Raw genomic sequence first — 8601 nt, 5'->3', positions numbered from 1 at the left:
CCCATTGTTCCAGCAGTGATTGATAGCCTTAAATTAAGTCCAGTAAGTTAAGGGTAGACTGTTCTCAAAGTGATCACTATGCCTTATCAAGATATGAATGGTCTATAGAAGATATACTCAATAAATTCTCATAACTCATAACCTGATATAAGAATCTTTGATTACAGAGCATATGATAAATATATAAATACATTAAATACTAATAAAACAGGTTCTTTTCTTTTTATGATTACTTAGTTAAAAGATTATCAATACTAGTCATAAAGAGATACCTATCATGAGATAAGTAAGTTAGTGAATTACATCTGAATTCTTACATGCCATTGTTAATTTAATAGCTTACCAGACCTGGAAGCTTAGTTCATTGTTCCTTTTGGTGTTATTCATTAATTGTGTTTTCAAGGTCAGAAATGTTCAATGACTATTTCTCTGTTCTTTTACCACTAAAGTTCTCTATAGATAAATATTGTTATGAATTTTAGCCAATTTTATTGTAATTTTTCCACATCCATTTCCATCAAAGAATACTTTCCATGGAAATCAAAGTGGTATCAGAAGTAGAAACTCAAATGTGTTTTCCAGAAAACTCTTTCCTTCTAAGCATCATCTACAATATACCATCTACTGCTGTCCTTGTCTCAGGCCACTCTGGCAAATGTTACTTTTCTTTTGCTCTTATCCCAGAGATCTTAAGTGAATAGTCTTTTACACAAATTTCTCTTCCTTCAAATAGATTCTTATCTTTCCAATTGCTAAAAATTTCAAATTGTTTCTGACAAAAATGATCTATTCTCATCTTTTTCTTTTTATAAATTTATTTATTGAATCACCCGTGAGAACAGTTACAAAGATTTCGGGTTTAAGTCTCGGTCATACAATGATGAAACACCTGTCCCTTCACCAGTGCACATTTTCCACCACCAAAAATCCCCAGTATACTCCCATCTCACCCTCCCCCCACTTATATGGCAGATGATTTCCACATTACTCTCTCTCTACTTTGGTTACATTCAATATTTCGATAACAGACCCACCATTATTAGTTGGGATTTCCCTCCAACATTCAGACCTGTAGAAAAGGCAACAATAGACAATTTGTTTTCTATTGCTGATTATGAATAGCATATGATGTTGTATGGCTGTTATTGTGGCCATGCAGTTTTGGAATTCTGAAATTTTAATAATTAAATATAGAGGGATTTCTGCCAAAAGCCGCTGGGTTCCGAGATTTGTTCGTGTGTCTCTGGGATCATGGCCATAAAGCATCTTAATCAGTAGCCAGAGGGGCCATTCGTGGGCGGCAACTCAGGGTCTCTCTGAGGCGGGGGTATTCTCATCTTTAGTCATTTTACTCATGATTGTTAAATAAGTAATTTAATAGATACAAAATGTTTAAGAAATAATTTTCAAGAAATTACCAGTTATAAAGGAAGCCTGCTTAAGGATACAGCATGGAGCTCACTACTTCAGGAATGCATGGTCCCTGGAACACTGGAGATAATATCAGTGACCTTGACTTGGCTCCAAGACCCAGGCTTCCAAAGCCTTCTATTTGGGAAAAGAGCCAATGTTGGAGAGTTAGGAGAATTGTCTTAACCTTTACAATACAAATGCTCAGTTCCCCCACCTCTTTCTACAAATGATTTGAGGTTACTAATTATAATAGTGCAGCCATAGTAAAGCAATAAATGGAAGTATTGAGAAAGGGCTCACCATCTCGCCTTAGCTCAGCATGCCAGGCATGGAACTCTACACATGATCCCTGCTGGAACTCTATGCGTAATTCCTGATGGGCATTGATGGCTGTTTTGAAAGATTCGGACAGACTGGTGTCAGCGGGGCATGGAGAAACGGCAGCGGTGCTGCCTGCCCCAGCCAGGCCAACTTGCAGCACTGTCCGTTATAGAGTCGAGGCAGTAGTGCACGCAGTGGCTTTTCAGCTGTGGGGTGCTATCAGCCAACCACCAACCTCGGACTAGGTGCAGGTGTTTGACCTGGCACAGACCCTCCTCGACAGGGTCCTGCTCTGCCAGCTGCTCAACAACCGCTGGGTGCACTCCATCAACCTCAAGGAGATGACCTCAATCTGAGGCCGCCGATGTCCCAGGTGCTGCTCAGAGATGCAGGCAGGTGCATGTTTGTCAGTGTGCAGATAGTTAAAACATGTTAGTCGACCAAAAGCTTACATTTGGTAGATGGGGAACACCTATAAAGGCGATTAGAGGCCGCCCCAAAAGCCTCCATCCTTTTCGGAGAGCCTGGCAAGCTACCGAGAGTATTCCACCCGTATGGCAGAACCTGGAAGCTACCTGTGGCATATTCGATATGCCAAAAACAGTAAAAATGATGGTCCTCATTCCCCTGATCCTGAAAGAGTCCCCAATATGCCATTAGGCTACACTAGCACGCGACAGGGATGAATGGAGACGTTACTGCACCCGCTTGAGCAAATCAATGAACAACAGGATGGCAGTGATACAGTCATTGAGAAAGGGCAAACAAAACGAGAACCAAAAATTCATCAAGCCTAGAGTCAGCAGAGCTGCTGTTGTTGAAGTCAGAAGGTCATGGAGTTAGGGCAGTCTAGGATCTGCCCCCACACACTGGTAACCTTGAGCAAGAAGCTCTCTCTCACTCTCTGTGGGCAATACCCCCAAAAGACAGGGTACATTATTAGATAATCCCCAAATACAATCCAAGTTTCTATAATTTGGACTTTTCCAAAACATTCAGTCAAGTCTAAAAAACAAAATGGTTTTAGGGCTGAGGCAATATCTTGACAGTCTAACCAGCTACTATTGATGGGGCATGGTTGATCACAAAGTAGAGAGTACAAGAGAAGCCAAAACCCATCTGCACTGGGAAAGGGTCTTAAGCTGACACATACCCCAAGAATAATATTGTTTTGCCTTGCTTTGAGTTACAGTTTCCTCCCATCTTTGAATACAACCATATATTCAAATTTATTTTATGAGGCCACTTGGATGTGAATATTGTAATTTTCTTTTAAGGAAACTACTTTCTAGTTTTTGTACAGCATACACTTCTTATCTAGAAAGTAGTTTAAGCTCTACAGAAGACTAAAATATACATATATATATAATTAAAATGAAAGCAAAGATAAACCACAAGTTGGAAATCATAATCATTGATGACTCAGATAAATAGATATAAGTATAGAATAGAAAAACAGAAAAGAATTTGTATAATACTGGGTCACACCATACTATTTAAACAGTAAGAATTGATTTTAATTTCACTCAAATTGTATGCAAATAAAAATAGAACACAGTGAAATAAAAGGAGTTACTGAGCTTGAAATACTTTCTTGATCCCAAATATTTCTTCTGGACATGAGACCTTTGCTTTAGTTTATCCCACATCTATATGTGCACTTGCAAAGTGGTACAGAGACCCACAATATAATAATGAACCCCTTCTCACCACTCTATTTACTTTTACAATGTTCACAAATTTTACTGTGGAAGCTATTTATATATGCAAAAGAACACAAATACATATACAACAGAAAAGACAAATGTCTGATTTAATTTTTTTCTTGCATTTTGTAAAGGTACCCCACTTATAATTTGAAATTTGGTTGGCCTTTCTTGAGATTTTTTTTTGCTCAATATCTTGAACACTTTCATTGTCTTCTTATAGAGCTTCTGAGCTGCTTCTTTCTCTTGTTTTCTTGTCTCAAATTCTTATTTCTTAGCATCGCACTTAGCTTCTTCCTGTGCCTTTTGATGTGATGTTTTCTTTTGCTTTTTCTCTTTGGAATAGTATTAGGGCTAACTCTTTTGTCAAGTTGTTCTTCAGGTTGAAGATGGTCAATGCTACAATGTTCTTCAGGCAAGGCCTGATTGGCCTGTCCTTCTGACGACCAGTTGGCCAACTTTTCTAAGTCGCCTTTCTTTTCTAAGTCTTTCCCTTCAGCTAAGTAGAGATGTTTCAGATGATCTGGGTATCTGTCTGTGAATTGGGATTCCTGTGAAGTTTGCACCTTCTTTTCTTTCCGTAACAATTTCTTGTAATTTTTCTGAATATTCCTTGTTTTCTTTGAAATGCAAAGACCATTGCGGCAAAGCTCTGCTGATGACCGGCTCTCCACATCCTAGGTTTCACCATCCTTATTCCTGAGACCAACAGAAAGTTCTTCCCCTTGCGTCCCTAAACTTCCCGTTTCATCCCGTGCTCTTGGTCTTTTTGGAGCCACGCCACTCTATTTACTTTTTACTGCCATGCTTTAATGCAGTGTGTGACCATTCCTTAGAGTGTCATCCCAGTTAAACTCGAGTGTTCGGACCCATGGTATTTTGGCCATAGACACTGCCTTGCTAAAGTAAAAGAAGTCCAGATGTTTTTATAATGTGTGCTCCTTGGGGAGTTTCTAGAGAGATGATATGACCCTGAATATGAACAGTTCATGGCAAATGTTCCTTTCCACACACATTTATTTTGGTACAATAAAAATAGTCAGGCAGATCAAATAAATGTGCCGAAGGGAGCCCAAGGACCTGTCCCCGTTCCCTGCCCACATCCCAGAGAGAACTCAATGTTTCAGTGTTTCTAAAGCAGAAGATGCACAAAGAAGACTCAAGCTAATCCAGGAGAACAAAACAGATTTTTTATTTTTTATTTTTTACCTTATTGGGGACCAGAGAGTACAGCAGGTAAGATACTCGCCTTGCCCACAGCCAACCCAGGTTCTAGTCCCAGCATCTCATATGGCACCCTGCAACCCACACACTGCCAAGAATGATTCCAGAGTGCAGAGCCAGCAGTAATCCTTGAGTACTGCTGGGTCTGACCCCCAATCCAAAAACTAAATAAATAAAATGACTACTTTTTATGTATTGAACCATTGTGAATTACAAAGTTGTAAGTTATTTGTAATTGAATTTTAGGTGCACAATATCCCAACACCAATCACGTTACCACTGTTCATTTCCCTGCACCAATGTCATTAGTTTCCCTCCTGTCCCCCAGGCCTACCACTATGCCAAGCGCTTTTTTAAACTCAATCTTACAAAAATCTCAATCTGGGGTCTAGGCATGCTAAGATGCCTAATATGCTGGTAAAATAGCATGAGGATATAATTTACAAACAAATGAATTAGAAAATATTCTTTGAGCATGTTTGCTAAAATTTTCTTGGAATTTGGAGTTGCCGGTGGTCCTGACTTGACAGCCTCTGCAGGAAATGGTGATCAGCTCTTTTGTCTTTGCACCTTTATCTCCCTTTTGTAAATGGAAACTTCTCTCTGCTCTCTTTCAGGGGGTGCCCTCCCTTCCTGAGAAGTTGGGAGGTCGAGAGAGAATAATGTTGCCCTAAAGAGCAAAATTCCATAAACATTATGCATTAACTGGGGTAATTTAATTCAGATTAAAAATTGTTTTATAGCACTTATTTTAGTTCATATGTTAATGGTCTCCATTTCCTGTGCTTAATTCATGCATGTGGGCATTCTCCCAAATACATATTCTGAATTAAATTAAGAAGCAAAAAAAATGTCTAGCAAAGGCTTTTTGCGCTACCTGACAGGTTCATATTAAATCCCTGTGTCTTAATATATGAGTGAAGGGGAATAACATAAATGGACTCTGAATTTCTCCCATGTAGCTCATTTACAAGAGTACCTCAGCTTGCTAAGAATTTGCCTCTTGTTGGCCATTAGAACACTTACTAGAATATTTATTAGTTATTAACATGGGAAGTATGTTTGTATGTGTGTGCACGTGCTGAAAGAACCATAGCTCTCTAGTTACTTATTGTTGAGGCTGGCTGAGAATGCAATATCTGGATTTAAAAAAAATGACAAAATGCAAGAGCAAATTAAGGTGAGGCTCAGAAGAAGGCAGATGGGCTGACAGGGACAAAAGAGAAGGGAACCCTACTGCCTAATGTATCTGTGCTTTTGGGTTGCAGGGGCTCCATTGCCTAATACATTCAGGCCGTGTTGCTCTTTAGGCCTGACACAATGGCTGTATTAGTTTACTCAGGCTGGCATACAAAGCATCACTGAGTGGGTGACTTAAATGTAGAAAGTAATTTTGTTACAGTTCAGGAGACTGTGGTTCCGAGATGAAGGTGTCTGGAGAGCTGCATTATACTGAAGATTGCATCCTTGACCTGTGATGGTTGCATCCTCCCTGTGTCTTCACGAGGTTTTCCCTTTGTCTTTCTCACAATCTCCTTTTCTCTGTTTTGTCTTTTCTTCTTTTGTTTTTTTTTATTTCTTTTTTTCCTTTCTTCCCTCCCTCCCTCCCTCCCTCCCTCCCTCCCTCTCCTCTCCTCTCTTCCCCTCCACTCCTTCCTTCCTTCCTTCCTTCCTTCCTTCCTTCCTTCCTTCCTTCCTTCCTTCCTTCCTTCCTTCCTTCCTTCCTTCCTTCCTTCCTTCCTTCCTTCCCTCCTTCCTTCCCCCCTTCCTTCCCTCCTTCCTTCCCTCCTTCCTTCCCTCCTTCCTTCCCCCTTCCTTCCCCCCTTTCTTCCCTTCCTTCCTTCCTTCCTTCCCTCCTTCCTTCCCTCCTTCCTTCCCCCTTCCTTCCCTCCTTCCTTCCCCCTTCCTTCCCCCTTTCTTCCCTTCCTTCCTTCCTTCCTTCCTTCCTTCCTTCCTTCCTTCCTTCCTTCCTTCCTTCCTTCCTTCCCTCCTTCCTTCCCCCCTTCCTTCCCTCCTTCCTTCCCTCCTTCCTTCCCTCCTTCCTTCCCCCTTCCTTCCCCCCTTTCTTCCCTTCCTTCCTTCCTTCCTTCCCTCCTTCCTTCCCTCCTTCCTTCCCCCTTCCTTCCCTCCTTCCTTCCCCCTTCCTTCCCCCTTTCTTCCCTTCCTTCCTTCCTTCCTTCCTTCCTTCCTTCCCTCCTTCCTTCCCTCCTTCCTTCCCCCTTCCTTCCTTCCTTCCTTCCTTCCCTCCCTCCCTCCCTCCCTCCCTCCCTCCTTCCTTCCTTCCTTCCTTCCTTCCTTCCTTCCTTCCTTCCTTCCTTCCTTCCTTCCTTCCCTTCCTTTCCTTCCTTCCTTCCTTCCCTCCTTCCTTCCCTCCTTCCTTCCCCCTTCCTTCCTTCCTTCCTTCCTTCCTTCCCTCCCTCCCTCCCTCCCTCCCTCCTTCCTTCCTTCCTTCCTTCCTTCCTTCCTTCCTTCCTTCCTTCCTTCCTTCCTTCCTTCCTTCCTTCCTTCCTTCCTTCCTTCCCTTCCTTTCCTTCCTTCCTTCCTTCCTTCCTTCCTTCCTTCCTTCCTTCCTTCCTTCCTTCCTTCCTTCCTTCCCTCTTCTCTTTCTCTCTCTCTCTCTCTCTCTCTCTCTCTCACACTCACCATATCCAGCAATGTCCAGGCGTTATTCCTGGCTCTGAGTTCAAGGATCACATGAGAGACTCAGGGGACCATATGAGATACCAAGGATTGAAACACAAGGCAAGCACCTTACCCCCTTACTAGCTCTCTGACTCTACCGATTTCCTTACTTAAGGCTCTATTATTATCAGGACAAATATATAATGTACTATTCACACTCTCAGGACTTCATTTGAACTCAGCTCTAAACGATCCTATATTAATTATTGATATTCTGATATTTGGGGGAGTTAAGAGTTTGTGAGGGCAGATACAATTCAACCCATTGATGGTGGCATTTCCACTAGATTTTGGCTACATAATCATCCTACTTGCATTTTACTTAAGCTATAGCTAAATTCATACTAGACAGAAAGTTTCTTTGACCCAGACTAGTCTCATACACTATTGTGAATTTTTACTTTGTGTAACTATTAAATAAAGTTTGCTGGCTTCCATGCCATTAATGGCTAAATTCCAGAATTAAATTAAATATTTCCTGTGTCTTTTCTGTAGTAAGAGGAGAGAAATTGGACACATTGGTAGCATCAATTGCTATTATAAATTACTCAGGAGTGCAAATTTTAATCTTATCAGTAGGTTTAATTTTTTTGGTATGCATCGTTTATATATTAACATAAATTTGGTTTATTTTCCTCCTGGTTCAGTTCCACTAGAGGGAACTTGAACTTTTCACAATATGGAGAAGAGTTTTGAAATATGATGGATTTGCTAAGCTATCACAAAGATTCTCTTGCTAACATTTGTAGGATTTTTCTTGGCTGACCAAGCACTTTTTCTCTTTGGAAAGTAAACAGCAAATATCTATGACATGGGTCAGAGCAAATGTATTTAGTCAGGTACAGGATAAATAGATCTTTGATTGACTGAAACAGTATTAAACAAAACAAGCCATGCTAATCCAACCAGAAAGTGTTCAAAGATAAAGCAAATGAAATAGAATGCCAAATGTGTTCATGACTAGGTCATAATTTATATTAAAAATAAGTTTTATAAAGCTTTAGTCTCCTAACTTTGTAGCCCAAACACCAAAAAATCTGAGATGGACAGAATGTTTGCAATTATGATTCTCTGATGTCACCACCATGGAGGTGGTCTGGGGATTCTAGAAACCTCAAGCTTATAGAGAACATTACATAATAGTTATGACCTCAAGACTTTGGAAAATACAATTGGATTTAGAATCAACTCTTATAAACTACAGACAATAATAAATATACTTTTATGACCAGAAAATATTTGAGGAAATATATAC

General features: G+C 40.5%; 1 pseudogene; it reads right to left on the bottom strand.

Annotated features, from left to right (window-relative positions):
- Nucleotides 1-3547: 3547 nt before the first annotated feature.
- The window catches only part of LOC129399872 (thyroid transcription factor 1-associated protein 26-like), a 37798-nt pseudogene continuing 32744 nt past the window's right edge, over nucleotides 3548-8601 (bottom strand).

This window comes from Sorex araneus, chromosome X (assembly GCF_027595985.1).
Source record: "Sorex araneus isolate mSorAra2 chromosome X, mSorAra2.pri, whole genome shotgun sequence".
In the NCBI taxonomy this organism is placed as follows: domain Eukaryota; kingdom Metazoa; phylum Chordata; class Mammalia; order Eulipotyphla; family Soricidae; genus Sorex; species Sorex araneus.
This window is presented reverse-complemented; position numbering and strand designations above follow the sequence as displayed.